The following is a 14,870-nucleotide window of genomic DNA, read 5'->3' on the forward strand; positions in this document are numbered from 1 at the left end:
CAAAGTGGAGGCTGTAAAAATGGGAGACATGCAGACAAACCTGGGCAATGGCCATGGGGAAATGACTGCATTTGTGTGGACTTATCAAATGTTCCATGGAGAAGTGTGATGAAGAAAGATTCTCGTTATAATTACCCATGTTGACTATTGCTGTCTTGGAACTGAGTCACCAAGTGAGGGGGACAGTCTCTGGCTTTGATGGCACACACTGAGTGCTGCTTAAGACAAGCCCACATGTTCTATTTCATTCCTTTTCTGTACTTCCTTCTCTACTTCTCTACTTGCCTTTTCTTTCACTCTTTCTTACCCACCCACAGCAGCTGGATAAAACAGAAAAGGAAATGACTTTTGAAGTTAAATGGGCCTAGATTTGAGTCTGCTTTTCTTTTTGGAAGTTACTTATTCCTCTCCACTTTACTTCTTCCATTTGCAAACCAAAATTAAAATGACACGGACTTATCAAAATGGCGAATTGACATTAATAAAAGCACAGAACAAGCACACAACATCATATATCGTTTCCCCCCTCCCCTGAACAGAGCTGAGGTTTTCTCTTTGCCTGCCCCCAGTTCCTTGGCTTCTGTCCTTGTACTTTTCCATTTCACATTGCTTTGTTTCTCTTTGTGGTTGGCTCTGCCAATGCACACAGCTACCTACAAATCCCAGATGCTGAGGGAAAGACCCTTGATTCAAGCTGAGTGAGTAGACAGTGTTTGCTAAAATGCAGAGGGCACACTATGTACCTGGGGGAAACTGGTGATGTACTGGATCTGATACAATAATAATCGTAATAAAGGTCTCTTGGTGAAAATGAGCCCTTGGCAGAAGACATGCAGGAAGGAATGGAGGTGAGGGGAGACCGATTCATGTCACACTACTGTCCTCCCAGAGCTGACGTTATCTGAAATACGCAACAATAGTCTCGACACAAGTAAAGCAGATGCCTTTAGAAAGAGGAAATAGCCCCTGGGAAAAGAGAAGCATGGTGCTTCTGAGGAAGGAGAATGATATATCTGTAGGCTCCACACGGAGAACCCTGGGGGCCACAAAGAATCCAGGGAGCTGCTGCTGTGGGGAAATCCTTTACATCTTAGAGAGGACAGTTGAAAACCATCGACCGCTTAATTTCCCACCTTCACACTGAATAATTGTGCTGGTTCAGTTGGCCTGAGGAGGTAAGGAGTCAGTGCACAAGTCAGCGGCAATCCTGAGGGCTGATCAGTTGTAACTCCAGAGCTATGAACGTTCAGCTGTAGCCGCTCACAGGGAATGCTGACTCAAATGAACTGACAGTGTGTCATGTATATCCAGCCAGTTCTGAAGACTAGAAAAGGATCCTGCAGGACATATGCTCATCCATAACTATTGCAACAGTCACACAGGTAGAGAATGTGACGCCCAGGGAAACATATCAAAGTTTCTTTGGTTCTTTAGCTCTATGAGAAGCCTTTTCTTTTCCCACTGGCTTGTATTTTCAGTCCAATCTAGGTGTTCATAGAGACCCTCAGATTGCTGGTGCTCAAGAGAACCTTAGGGACCATTTCATCTCCCTTGTCATTTCTGAAGCCCAGAGAGATTTTATCAATTCTCCAGGGTTACAGAGTGAAGCAGGAATGGGATCAAGGCTAGCAACTTGGTTCTACTGTTGAGTCCAGTCCATTCCCTGGTCTTTTCCACAATGGCTCACAGAGTCTGCCGTTGCTTTGGTTAACCACTTACAAAAGATACTTATTAGGTACCTCATTTTCACTCAAAGTGAGGTCATATCCCCATTAGTAAGTTCATAGTGATCTGAAAAACAGGCATGTCCTTTAAAAACAGATTATAGTTCAGCAGAAGCTGGTTTTCAGTCGTTATATAGGCTTCCCACAGATACTTAACCATTATCTACTGTGTGCCTGGCAGAGTGTTAACCACCATGGTTTCAGTAATGAGCCAGAAAGATAGATTCTGGGGATGGAGACTCAAGACAAACATACAGTAGGAAGAGACCTGGCACTCATCGCTGACCATAAGTTTAATACACTGTGGATGGAAAAGGAGTATGCTCTACAGGCTGGGAAGTGGTTATTTTTGCTATGAATTAGTCAGATCTTATAATGTTATATTTGGCTCATTAAAAAAAAACTGCAGAAGAATCAGAAAAAAAAGGAGTTTTAAAAATGGCTGCCATATTCTCATCAGGACAAAAATAAAGTGGAGGAAGATCTTTAGGTTTGAAGTCAGAAATCGAAAAGGTCCTGAAACTAGCTTGAGTATAGGGGATGTTGACTCTTTTCCATCTTCACAAAGGACTTTGCAAGCAAGCAACAACAACAAAAACAAAAATCAATCTGTAAACTTAAGGAATAATATGAGAGAACATGACCAGGAGCTATTTTTCAATCCTCAAGGACGTCAACCTAGACTATGGGATGGAGGGTGAGTCTGTAGAGAAGGGAGTTTTTCTCCATAGGTCATCTCTCTCTCTCTCTTAAAGATCTCAGTTGGAACCGTTGATTTTTTTTTCCCATTTTCCCCCTAAGGTTGGTACAGATTCATGAAATCTTGAGGACATGCAGCCCTGAGTTCCTGGTTTGTCCCTTTGAGCCTGCCCACTGGCACAGACTTGAAAGCAACAGCTAGCCCATCAGTGCTCAGATCTCATGAGCTGTGGGCATCTCTAACCATGTTCTCTAGTACAAGGTTGTGGTAAAGTTTTGTACAAAAAGGTCATTCTATTCCCAGTAGGATCAGCACTATCTTAAACTTACTGGGTAAGAATATAGTCAATTACAACCCTCAGTGATTCCTATGCATATCAGAGTTTCCAAAGTGTCTTTTAGAACAAAAATCACCAAGTCACACCCATCACAATTGACTTTAAAGTCTGCCTCTGCCATATTCTGGCTGTGTGATTTAAGCTAAGTCACCTATCCTATGTAGAAACCGGTTTCTTTATCTGTAAAATGCGTATAATGTGTCCAAGAATTTATTGCTTTGGTGTTTAGAAAGACCCTTCTTGGCTACTTTATTTCAAATGGATTATGTTTTCCTTGAGCGTATTTATTACATCTTGGAATTATTTGTGTCTGTACTGTTTGAATGTAAGGTCCACAAATATGGAAGCCATGCCTGTCTCGTTTATTTTAGTATCCTAGAAACTGAAATAATAGGTGGCTTAATATTTGTTGAATAACCAAATAATACAAGGATTGAAATAGATGATGCAAGAGAAGCACAATGTCTAAACTGGAGAAAATGCTCACTGAATTGATAATGTTGAGAACACTGGTCTTGTTATGTGTAGGATAGAGTATAAAGCAAAAGAGAGGGTCAAGAATTGGGGAGAAAAGAGGATATGGTTGGAGAGTTAACCCTAAGTAAAGATTTATGAAGAAGCCACATTGACACCTACTACTTATACACTAATTAAAAATTGTAATAAATAATGGAGTACTATGCATGGGTGGGTAATACCAAACTCAGAAGCTATTGGTTATTCAACGAAAATTCCAGTGTCAGCTATGGGATGTCTACATAGGAGTTGTTGACCAGAAAGGACATTGCCTTTAGTTGCTTACCGGAACTAGATAATAAGACCCTATGGCTGAAGATACCACATACTTTGTTACAGAACACAGAGAAACGATGCTGAAACTGGAAGCTTCCTCCATGGTAGCTAGCTTTCATAATGTTGGAAATTGCTATGCAGGTAGCTGGGGGTGAAAAGCTACCCACGGTATTACCAACTTTGGACATCTTGCCTGGTAGGTACAAATACCAACCTACCAGGCAAGATGTAGCTGCTGGTACAAGAGTGGCATGATTGTTATGGGGGTAACCAATTTTTAAAACAATTGGATTTGAAGCGCACTCCATAGGAGGGAGTACATGTCTGGTACTGTGGGCCTGGTCAAAGACCTGTGGCGGAGAAGGACATAGTCGCTAGGGGTAAACCTACTACTTTTGTTCTGCTATAAACTTGTTATAAAACTTCATCCCAAATACTTTTATTTATGCTGATAAATGAATGATGCCATCAGCCTTGCTCCAAGAGGTTCTCTTTGCAGCAGGTGGTGGTTAATATAGAAATAAGGACAAGTTACTGCTAAGTGCGTAGCCATAGATGGGACACCCACATCACCCATCTCCCTATCCTAGAAGAGGAGTGGAAAGAACATTAGATCTGATAATGGGGTAGAGAGATGTGAGCTGGCTATGGCGCTAATGAATTCACAATAGTTGTGGATGCATGTACAGGGCCTGCATAAGCCAGAGGCCATAAACATTTAGTCATGGGTCAGGGAGGGGTGTATAGAGCCCAGTATGGCTCTCCCCTTGGAGGGAGATATTAGCAGTTGAGGGCCTTTTCAGGGAGAGGAAGCCATTGGTTTTTAGTGATGTAACAGCTTGTAAATTACCCATGTTGCTATGCGTAGCATTCCACCTGTGTTCACATGGGTGGCCTGGTTAAACCTAACAGGATACAAAGCAAAAACCAAAGCAAAACAAAAAGATATGAAAGTAGAGTGGAGACTTGGTTGGATGGGCGGAGTTTCATGGGAGGAGGAGGGACATAAGGGAGGGTAGGGAGATAAATATGATTGTATTATATATATGTATGTATTTTATACTTATTTGTATATTATATTTTACATTTATAGTCTTAGCAATAGATTAATCTAATAAAAACTAATAACCATTGTTTAAAAGTATCAACAGGGGGCTGGAGAACGATGGCTCAGTGGTTAAGAGTATTGGTTGCTCTTGTAGAGGACCCAAGTTTGATTCCCAGCATCCACCTGGCAGCTCCCAACTGTCTATAACTCCAACTCCAGGGAATTCAATACCCTCTTCTGAACTCTGCAAGCAACAGGCACACATATGGTGCATAGGCATACTTGCAAGCAACATACTCATACACATAAAATAAAGAATAATAATAATAATAACAACAATAATAATACAAATCTTTTTAAAAAGCATCAAGAATTTGAAAGGCAGGAGTGATGGTGTATACCTACAATCCCTATGTTTAGGAAGTAGAGATTGGTGGATCACTGCAAGCTCCAGGACAACTTGATCTATGTAGTTATGGGCTAGCAAGAGCTACAGAACAAAACCTTGTTTCCAAAGAGCCAAGCCAAAACAAAACACATTTTAAAGATTATAACAGTAGAGAATTAAACTAAGCATGGGACTCAGGAAGGCTGCTCACACTTGGTAGTATTACTGTCATCCAGATCTCCTTCTTGACTTGGAGATGTGATGTTATTACCCATGCTGCACATCACAGTGCTTTCCTGGATATGGCTACCCCATTAGTCACTTGCTCAGATGGAGAGGCTTGAAGATAATCTGCAACTTGAGAACTTACAACTTGGACTGTGTCAGGGTCCTCATCTCCAAAGTATTCCACAAAGCAAAATGCTGATTTACACCTGATCAGTAAGTGCAGTGTTCACTGAATCAGCAAAAGTCCTGCAGATGTGTGCTAAACAGAATTTTAAATGAGTTTCCATAACACACGTATCTATAATGTATGGCTTTTAATTTACTTGATAATGTAAAAATATAGTCTGAGATGAGTAACAAGGCAGACAGTCACTCAATTCTACTGTAACAACTTTTCTTTATGAGAGACTGAAAATAAAGGGAAGGCTCAGAATATAAAATAGGAGAGATGAAGCTAAGAACCTGGAGAAATGGGCAGAATGGGAGATGGTCCTTCTGGCGCTGGCTGCAGAATCAGCTGAATTGGGGACTGGGAATATGAAGAGCAAAAGTCAGGTGTCTGGAGGGGTTCTACTGCCATTGGGGTGAATGGCCTCCTGAGGGGATGCTTATCATCAGGGCTTTGGGCCCTTTAGCTGCTAAGTGGGAGAAATCACCTGCCTCCTGCCTGCCTTGCAGAGGAGAAGAAAGAAAGGCTTTGCCAACATTGTGACATAAACAGGAAAAGTGGTGACTTGGTGGAAAGAGCCTTAGCTGTCCTACCTGTGAACTGTCTGTTTGACATTTCAGTTGTGAACCTTTAACACCTGATTCATCACATCAGTACATTATTTGCTAGAACTCTCGGTACTGCCTTAATCTCTCTGTCCAGCATCAATGATAGTGTGATTTTGACCATGACCCTTATTCTTTCACCATCTATAATTTCTATTCTGCATGATTCTCAGCTCTACACAATCTGTCATGGTGGCTAGCCAGCTCATGATTTTCTCAGCAGTCATGCATGATGTTTCCCAGCTGACCAGATGTTACAACAGTGCAGCCAGCTAAGTATACCCAGGACGCAGACTAACCCAACATCAGTTGTTTCCCTTGGTCACTGTGAATGAGTAAAGAGGTAGCCATATGATTCAAGGCAAGAGCATTTTGTCATTTCTCTCTATTTTCCCATAAAGTGGGTGGATGTGATGAAAAATATGAGGTCTGAATGGCTTGTAGTCATTTTCTCTATCAGTGTCCACCTATAGAAATGAGAGACAGATGGACAGTCATAACAAACACCATGATGGTGCTCTTTTTGCATCTATTCTTCCTCTTTCCAAGGACTGCATGTATTAGCTAGTAAATTAACACCCCTAGTTCCCTTTATTGTTGGTCAGTTTGAATTTATTTCTGTCTTCATGACAGCATCTGATGGAGACATGCATGTTGTTGATAAGCAGGGAGTCCTTTCTCTTGGAGTTAAGGTGACAAGGAAATTACAGGGGGGATTAGAATGAGAGATGGTGCTCTTCCAAGGATGTTGGTGAGGCAGGAAAAGAAAGCGATCATGCAGAAACAGAGAAACAGCTCAAGGGTAGGGATGCTTTCAGTCTAGAGAAGAATGGTAAATGTCTGGGTTCTCTCCGTGCTCTTCAAGACAAAGAAGTGGCAACCAATAGACTAGTATTCTAGATGTGAAGACAAGAGCCCCAGTCGCACTAGTAAATGAGGAGGTGCTCTCCTCTCAGAGCTTGACAAAGGGAGTAAGTGATAACGAGAGCCAGAGATGATGAGTAGAATAAGCTTGTGCTAGAGGGCCCATAACTTATTACAGAAAATTCAAAAGACTAGTCTACTGTTTGGACAGAGGGGATTCCAATGGGCATCTCCCACTACAACCACATAGGAAGGAAGGGAGATGCTGCAGCCACAACCCATGTTGGGAAGGACCAGTGTGGAGAATGGACATCTGCATTGTAGTTGGTGGCTTGGTGTTGACAGTCATGTTTCAGTCTCCTCATTTTGCAAGGGAATGTTAAGGATATGTGTGTGACCATGCACAGAAATCAGGTTCTGTGAAGAGTGAACATGGTAAAGTAAGGAGAGCCAAGAGGCTGTGCACCTGTGAAATCCTTTTCCCCCCATCTCTTAGGTAACTGCTGTAGTGGAATTTCCCAAGGGGGGAAATGTTCTGATGTCCCAGTCCTACTGGGTTTGTGGAGAATGATTGGTCTGCATTGTCAATTGGCTCTTTATTATTCTCTGGTTCCCAAAAGAGCAGACTGAAATGAGGGCTTTAAAGATCCACAATCTTAACATCTCTCACCTGCCTTAAGAATGTGAATATCCCTCCACTTATGTTGGAGTTACCTCCCAACAAATTCACCTCAAGTTGAAAATATCGTAAGTTGTAATGCACTGAAAATATCCAATGTTGTAACTTGGCAACACAGTGTGCTGAGGAGTGAGTTGTTTACCCTCATGGAGACTGTAACTCATGGTTGCCACCCAGCCTCATGACAACAGACTACACCACATTTTGCTGGCTCTGGAAAAGATCAAAATAAGATTTTTTTTTTTTACTAAATATATATTGCGTTTATATTGTCCTAAAATTACAACATTGTAAGTTGAACTATCTTAGGTCAGGGACTATCTGTATTGTAGGACACACCTAGTTTCCCAAGTTAGCACTATTTGTTTCTCTTTTGGCCTTCATATGTCTACTTGAGATGGCAGAAACAGTAGGGATTCAGAGGACTTATTTGTAAACATGGATCTGAATTTAAATCTTGCTGCTTGATAACTTTGAATGACTTCTATGAAATTATTTTCTCTCTTTAATGTTCCGTTTGTCTTCTGTAAAAAGAATGATGAAAGTATCTAATCAGTTTCTTAGTGAGATAGCATATAAAAAGTTCTTCAAACATAGTATGGCATATAGGACATGCCTCTGTAGCTGGATTCAATTAGATGGCTAGTAAAAAAAGTCAAAACACCTTCTTCCTTCTTATAAGATGAATTGTAGTTTAAAAGCCTTTTCCCTTCTTTCTTTCTTTCTTTCTTTCTTTCTTTCTTTCTTTCTTTCTTTCTTTCTTTCTTTCTTTCTTTTCTTTCTTTCTTTCTTTCTTCCTTCCTTCCTTCCTTCCTTCCTTCCTTCCTTCCTTCCTTCCTTCCTTCTCTCCCTCCCTCCCTCCTTCCTTCCTTCCTTCCTTCCTTCCTTTCTTTTTATATCCTTGTCACAAGATTGCAATGCACTTTGGGAATCTAGTTATGTAATTATACAAGAAGATTAATTTAAAACTGCCCTTATTAACTTCATTTTTAATTGAATAACTTGGAATGTAAAACATTGGGTTTCATTGGCCAGTACGCTTTGCCATATACTAAATATAACTCAGTGGCAGTCCCTTGAAAGATGATCATGAGGGTTTTCTAGGATTTCTAGCTGAGACTGATTACTGGTTTCTATCATGGACTTCATTATAGCCATGACTTCACTTGTTTACTGGATGTGATGATTACAGTAGACTCTGAGGTCATGGGTCACAGAAGTAAGTCACAAGCTCGTTGGTAAGACTTACCTTTGGAGTTGCCAATGTCTTGAAAAGGTGTTTGTCTGTTGGAAGAGTTAGAGAAGCAGTTGTCATTAAACTCAAGGTCATAGAAGAGTGGATAGCTATAAAGAGAAAGAAACAACACATTATGTAGTCCTGTTCTTGGAGAAGAACAGTGTGGAGTGTATGTATAAATCTAGAGCTTCTTGAATTGACAGGTTTACTACTGTATCTGCACAATTTCAGGGGAACTGTTTGCAAAGTTAAAAAGTAAAAAGTACCAATCAACTAGTTGCTGATGCTACGGCTTGGCTGTTGTCTTGTTTCTGTCACATCTGGATTTACTCCAACTCCATCTGCAGGTTAGTGGATGCTACATTATACTCTGAGCACAATCCTCCCTGCTGTTATTGATGCTTTTAACTAACTTGGTGGGCTTATGGGTAACCTGAAACCACCTGGGTCTTTCCTGGTTGCCTTGAACTCTTGAGCCTACCCTTGGGATCTATCTCACTGATGCTTTTGAACAGCCCCATATGTCCAGCTCTCTAAGATAATTTTTATGTTCTCCTGGATTCTATATATCCACTTATCTGGATGCCCTACAGTTTTTTGCTCTCATATGTCAAGGATTTTCTGAGATTATATCCCACATCTTTTTGAGGAAGCTTTTCATTTTTACATAGTATTGGCAATGAAGACATCATGGATTTTGGAATCAACAGACCTACATTCAAATTTCTCTTAATTGTGAAGCACTGTACAAGGGTGAGTTTACTCCTTTATAAAATAGAAACAATAATAACAAGGCAAGGAACTATAAGAGGGAAAATAAGTAGTTGAACTAATAGTAGCTGCTGAGTGTGAATGACAAAACAGCCCTAACAGTTATCATTTATTGAGAACTACTTACAATGTATCAGGCACCAAGCCAGGGGCTTTACTTATATCTTCTTCCTTCCTATAATGAAACTGCTACAAATCTTTTTCTCTCAGATGAAGAAACTGAGGCTTAACACAGTTCATAACTTACCCAATGTAATTCAGAGAACAAAGGGTATACACTGAGGGTAAGTCAAGTTCTGTTTGTCCAAGTCCAAAACCTGGTGTCTTTAATCACATTATACAATCAACACACAGTGTAAATACCCTCTACCCATTTGCATGAAGCTTTATCATTTTCTGTAGTTGAATTTGTCCCAGGCACTTAACTATGCTCCTCTGGACCTAAGTGGTGACACTTTCCTCTTTTCACTCCTCCCAATATGCCCCATTCTGTCCCCATGGAACACTTTCTAGCTGGCCATGTCACAAGATCTGACAACCTCAAGTCTATTATGACAAACAAATTTTAGTTTTAAAATATTGAATTGGTTTTAGATACAGCCATGGGAATAATTTTAAAATCTGGGCTCCCAACCAACAAAGTAATTTCCTTTTATTAATGGGGAAATAAACATCTCCATAAAGAATGCTGTTTCCCTTCCATAGCCCTTGTCCTCAGAAATGCAGGGTGGGGTAGGTGTCATGTGCAACAGAGGGTGTCATGTGACACTAAATGGACAAGTTGTAGACTGAAAGTGGACCTCATAGAGGTATCTACTCTACCACCCTGTTCTGTGGCTTAGTTTCTGTTAAATTATTTCTTTATTTTTTGATTACAGATGGGCTTCCATCACATAGAATCCCTTTTTGGAGGCATGGCTATAGGCAATTCATTAAGAATATGCTACTCAGAGGTACCAGTTGTGATACCTCCGAATGATCTGGCAACAGAAAACAGAAAGAATCACAACCCATTGATCTACAAATAATGTTTTCCTGAGTACTAAGTATCCTATAAGCCTATCAGGGATTCATCACTTTCCCCATTTCCCCCCACGCTGTAGCTAGGAGAAATTAAACAACTGTCAGCACCAGCAGTGACTAAGTAATGGTACCACCCAACGTTTTATCATAACGACACATCTTTCGAACCCAAGTTTCAAACAGTGAATAATGTGTGTTAACTCTCAAAACTGGTGCTGAAATTTCTCATTGATTCAATACCTATTATATCAGATGCATAATTAGAATCTACCCCAAACTGATGTGAGTTTGCAGCCAGAGTCTAAAATTGAGAGATGCCAGTTCAGCTATTTGCATACAAATAGAGTACAATTATTATGAAGTATAGTCCATTACGGAATCCAGTTTAGCTTGCATTTTAACTGAAACCATAAAAAGTCAGCTAGGAAAGAGTTAGCTTTATCAATTACATTTTCATGAACCTAGTTTTGTGTTTTAAGTTTTCTAAATTGATGTGCTCCGGGGGGTAGGAAATACTCATTTACTAAAACTGTGCAATTGGCAATGTGGGAAATGAGATTGAAATCTCTGAAAGTTTGGGTCTTTTTCTAAAGAATGTGCTGGATACCTCAATTATCACTTTGATTTTGGTTCCAATCTCTGTATCACACTAGCGCTTCACTGTCAGCCCAGAGACAAGCTTTAAGCATTGTGAACTCCCTGAAGTATCGGAATCCCTTGGGATTATGGATTCACAGCTCTGACTCTTTCTCCTTTTCTTTCCGGACAGTCATGGCTGCTGTTCTCACAGGAGAGGGCTGTGGGAGTTTGATTCAGATAGACATGAGTCTTACCACTAACTATGTCATCATTTACTGATGTAACCGTGGCACTTCTTTTTCTTCTATTTTATTGTCTCCTTATCTGAAAAATGAGGCAAATGAGGCATGGACCACAAAGGGATGCTGATATCAAATGAGATAGCAAATATAGATACCTCTGTGTTGTTCATGCTGCACAGTGAAGTTCCTATGAGTACCAGCCAGTGCCATTATTAAAAAGGATTAATTTTTCATATGTGTAACCTTATAAATTCAGTGACCCATATGGTCCAGTCATAGAGTGGGATGTCATATCTAAGAGAACCTAACCTAATAATTAAAACCAACTGGAGGTAATTGAAGCCTCTTATTTGCTGTTCTTAGAGAATATCAAAGGGAAATCTATTACTAAGCCAGCTTGACCCTTTACAATGTCACCTGTCTTTTCCCTCTTTGATTTGTTTCCACCCTCTGCTGCCGCAACGTCTTCAAAAATACTTCTCCCCGGTAGTCAGGCTACAAAGTCTTATGATCTCTCTCCTCCCCTACCCCTGCTTCTATCACTTTATTATATAGGTCAACTTAGCTGCTCTCCCAGCAAGTAGACATTCTTTAAGAGCAAGACTGGGGCCGAGTGGGAGCTGGGCAGCCAAGGCAGGGGTATTTTTAATTGACTGGGGGAGGTGGAGGTGTGGCTCTGAGCATTCATATAGACTAGGAACTTTAGTTTCATCGTATAAATATAATCTCCAGATCAAGGAATATTCTGCCTTCTGAAATGCTTCCCCATATCTGAAGCCCTATTTTACAAGGATAGTCGATATATTGAATCATGTGGAGAGGGAGAGACCAACAAGAAAGTCCTAGATCATAAGAAATTTAGCTAAAGGGCTGTGCTTGGCATGATAGTGGCCTAGTCTGTGGCAGGAGGATGTAAGTAGGGGGATGCTTTTCAAAGGTTTAGCTCCAGAGTTAACAGAACCTAGGATGTAGAGTGGAAAGCATGAGGAAAATAGTGGAAAAGTATTATTAGAAATAAAAGGGGTTGTTAATTACTGGACATTTGTATTATTGCCTTTCCCACCACTGTGGGCAACTCTCTGACAAGATACAACTTGAAGAAAGGAAGATTTATTCTAACTCTTGGTTTGATGGTGCTGTTCTGCATGGTGGGGAATGTATCACAGCAGGTGAGGAAGTGCTGTGAATGCGAGACACTGAGACTGCCGGCTCACTGCTCATTGCTGAAGATCAGGAAGCAGAACGGAGGGAACGGGATTAGTCTAGAAACTTGAAGGCCTACCTCCTAGCAACCTCCGCCATCCAGCTACTCACCATCTCCCTAAGATTTCACAACCTCTCAAGATAACCACCTGTGGAGGACCAAGCATTCTGATACCAAGCATGTCCGCCTGTGGAGGACATTCAAACCCAAGCCATAACAGTGTTTATCACACAAGCTTTATGAGAGTAATGTGGACTTCAGCTCAGGGAGTTTGTGGAAAGACAGAGTCAAGACACTGTTTTATCTTAGCTACTATCTAAATTTAATTCTCAAAAACATTCTTAGGTCAATTATATGTTACAAAATGATTCAGGGAGTTAAGTAATTTTCCTAGGGTACTACAATTGGTAACATATAGAACCAGGATTCAAACCCAGTGCAGTCTAATTCAAAAGTGTAACTTTTTAATATCTGTAAACTTTTCCCCTAGGAGATCAGACATGATAAATTAAGCCGTTAAACAGTTTGGGAGACCTTACTGGTCTTCCTAGAAGCCTACTAAAAAAAGTACTACAGTAGATTTATTCCTCCTAGGAATGATAATGGAATTACTCTGCATGAGTAGACAATATTGCCACCAGACTATATAAGTTCTTAAATGAAAATCACAGTGCAAAACACAGATTACTTCCGTACAAGTTATTGATCAGGTATTCCCTAAAGATCGCCCTAATTGCATAGGCTACTACCATTGCTTTGGGCTACCCACCATACTACATGTCAAGGCCTTTTTTACTGCTGAGAACATCACACACTTTGGCTGTAGGACATAGAGAAACCAACCTCAAGCTTCCCAGGAAGTTTCTTCCATGTTGGATTGCTTTCATAGTACTTGGAGTTGCTATTTAGGCGGTTGGGGGCGGGAACAAAACATAAGAATCTTACCCAGTGTTGGACCTTGAGTTTTGTAATATCCCATCTACCAGGCAGGATATGCTCACTGGTACATTGGCAGGACAACTGTTAAAAGGCAGATAAGTACTTTCTGATTGGATTTGAGGCCTGCTCACAAGAGGGAATTTTATTTCTGGTACTGTAACCCTGATAAAAGCCCCTGGCAGGAGAAGTCTTAGACCCTAAGGTAGAACCTGCCTTTGTTATTTTACTAGATGGTCACTAGGTCAAAGTATCCTCTAAATCAGTGGTTCTCAATGTTCCCAGTGCTGTGACCCTTTAATACAGTTTCTCATGTTGTGATGACCCCTGACCACAAAATTATTTTTGTTGCTACTTCATGACTGTAATTTTGCTACTGTTATGAATTGTACTGTAAATATCCGATATTTACAGGTTGTCTGTCTGATATGCAACCCCTGTGAAAGGGTAGTTCAACCCCAAAGGGGTCACAACTCACAGGTTGAGAATCACTATTCAAAATATTTATGTTGTTCTCAACTTTGATCAAAGAGGCTTTTTTTCCCCAATGCGAAGCAATCAATGGAGAGATGTATAACTGATTAAAATATCAAGAGACTGAGTGCTTAATCATGAATAGGACACCTATATTATAGCCTCCCACCCCATATCTCTGCCAGGTTCCAGGAAACATTGTGGAGATTGCAAGATTGTAAGAGTTGATGTATGAGGAGGAGAGCTGTGCAATGCTATCTTCTAAACATGATGTGGCTATTTTACTTCTGAACTCAGCAGCTGTGGTTACCTGCACAAGATGTGCACAAGATCAAGCCAGCTAAAACTCCAGCATAGATGGGTTGATGATCTTTAGGACTTACCCATTCATTAGTGAGGGTTATTGGCAGTGGATGGATGCGAGGGGAGGGAGTTACTCATCTTTGCAGATGTGGACACTGCTAGGGTTCGCATGTTCTAGTGGATGGTCCCACATTTGTGAACTTATGGGCAACACTAGTTGGATTTAGGGAGCTATAAAAAAGAAATCGAACTTGGGAAGGGGACATGTTGAGGGGGATGTAGGAGAAGTTAGGAGGGAAATTGATATATATTTCATTGTAGGCATATATGAAAGTCTTAAAATGATTAAAAATCCATGAAAATTAATCTGAAGAACTAAACCACAGCCAAACAAAGTTTCTATGCCACAGCTTTCCCAAGCACAGCCATAGGAAAATTCCCAGCAGGCAGTGCAGATGTCAAGAGGTCCCAGGAACTCAACACCACCCATGCCTTCACTTCTTGAGCACGTGCATGTGTCTCTGCTGTCGACATCATCCACTGACAGCAGCATTCCAGGAATCCTCC

General features: G+C 40.7%; 1 long non-coding RNA gene across 1 annotated transcript; it reads right to left on the bottom strand.

Annotated features, from left to right (window-relative positions):
- Window positions 1-7,436: 7,436 nt before the first annotated feature.
- LOC131897229 (uncharacterized) lies at window positions 7,437-8,880 on the bottom strand. Its single transcript, XR_009375598.1, has 2 exons — window positions 8,784-8,880; window positions 7,437-7,747 (listed from the first exon to the last, which is right to left on the bottom strand). It is a non-coding gene; the product is annotated as an uncharacterized LOC131897229 (long non-coding RNA).
- Between the last annotated feature and the right edge of the window lie 5,990 nt (window positions 8,881-14,870).

This window comes from Peromyscus eremicus, chromosome 20 (assembly GCF_949786415.1).
Source record: "Peromyscus eremicus chromosome 20, PerEre_H2_v1, whole genome shotgun sequence".
In the NCBI taxonomy this organism is placed as follows: domain Eukaryota; kingdom Metazoa; phylum Chordata; class Mammalia; order Rodentia; family Cricetidae; genus Peromyscus; species Peromyscus eremicus.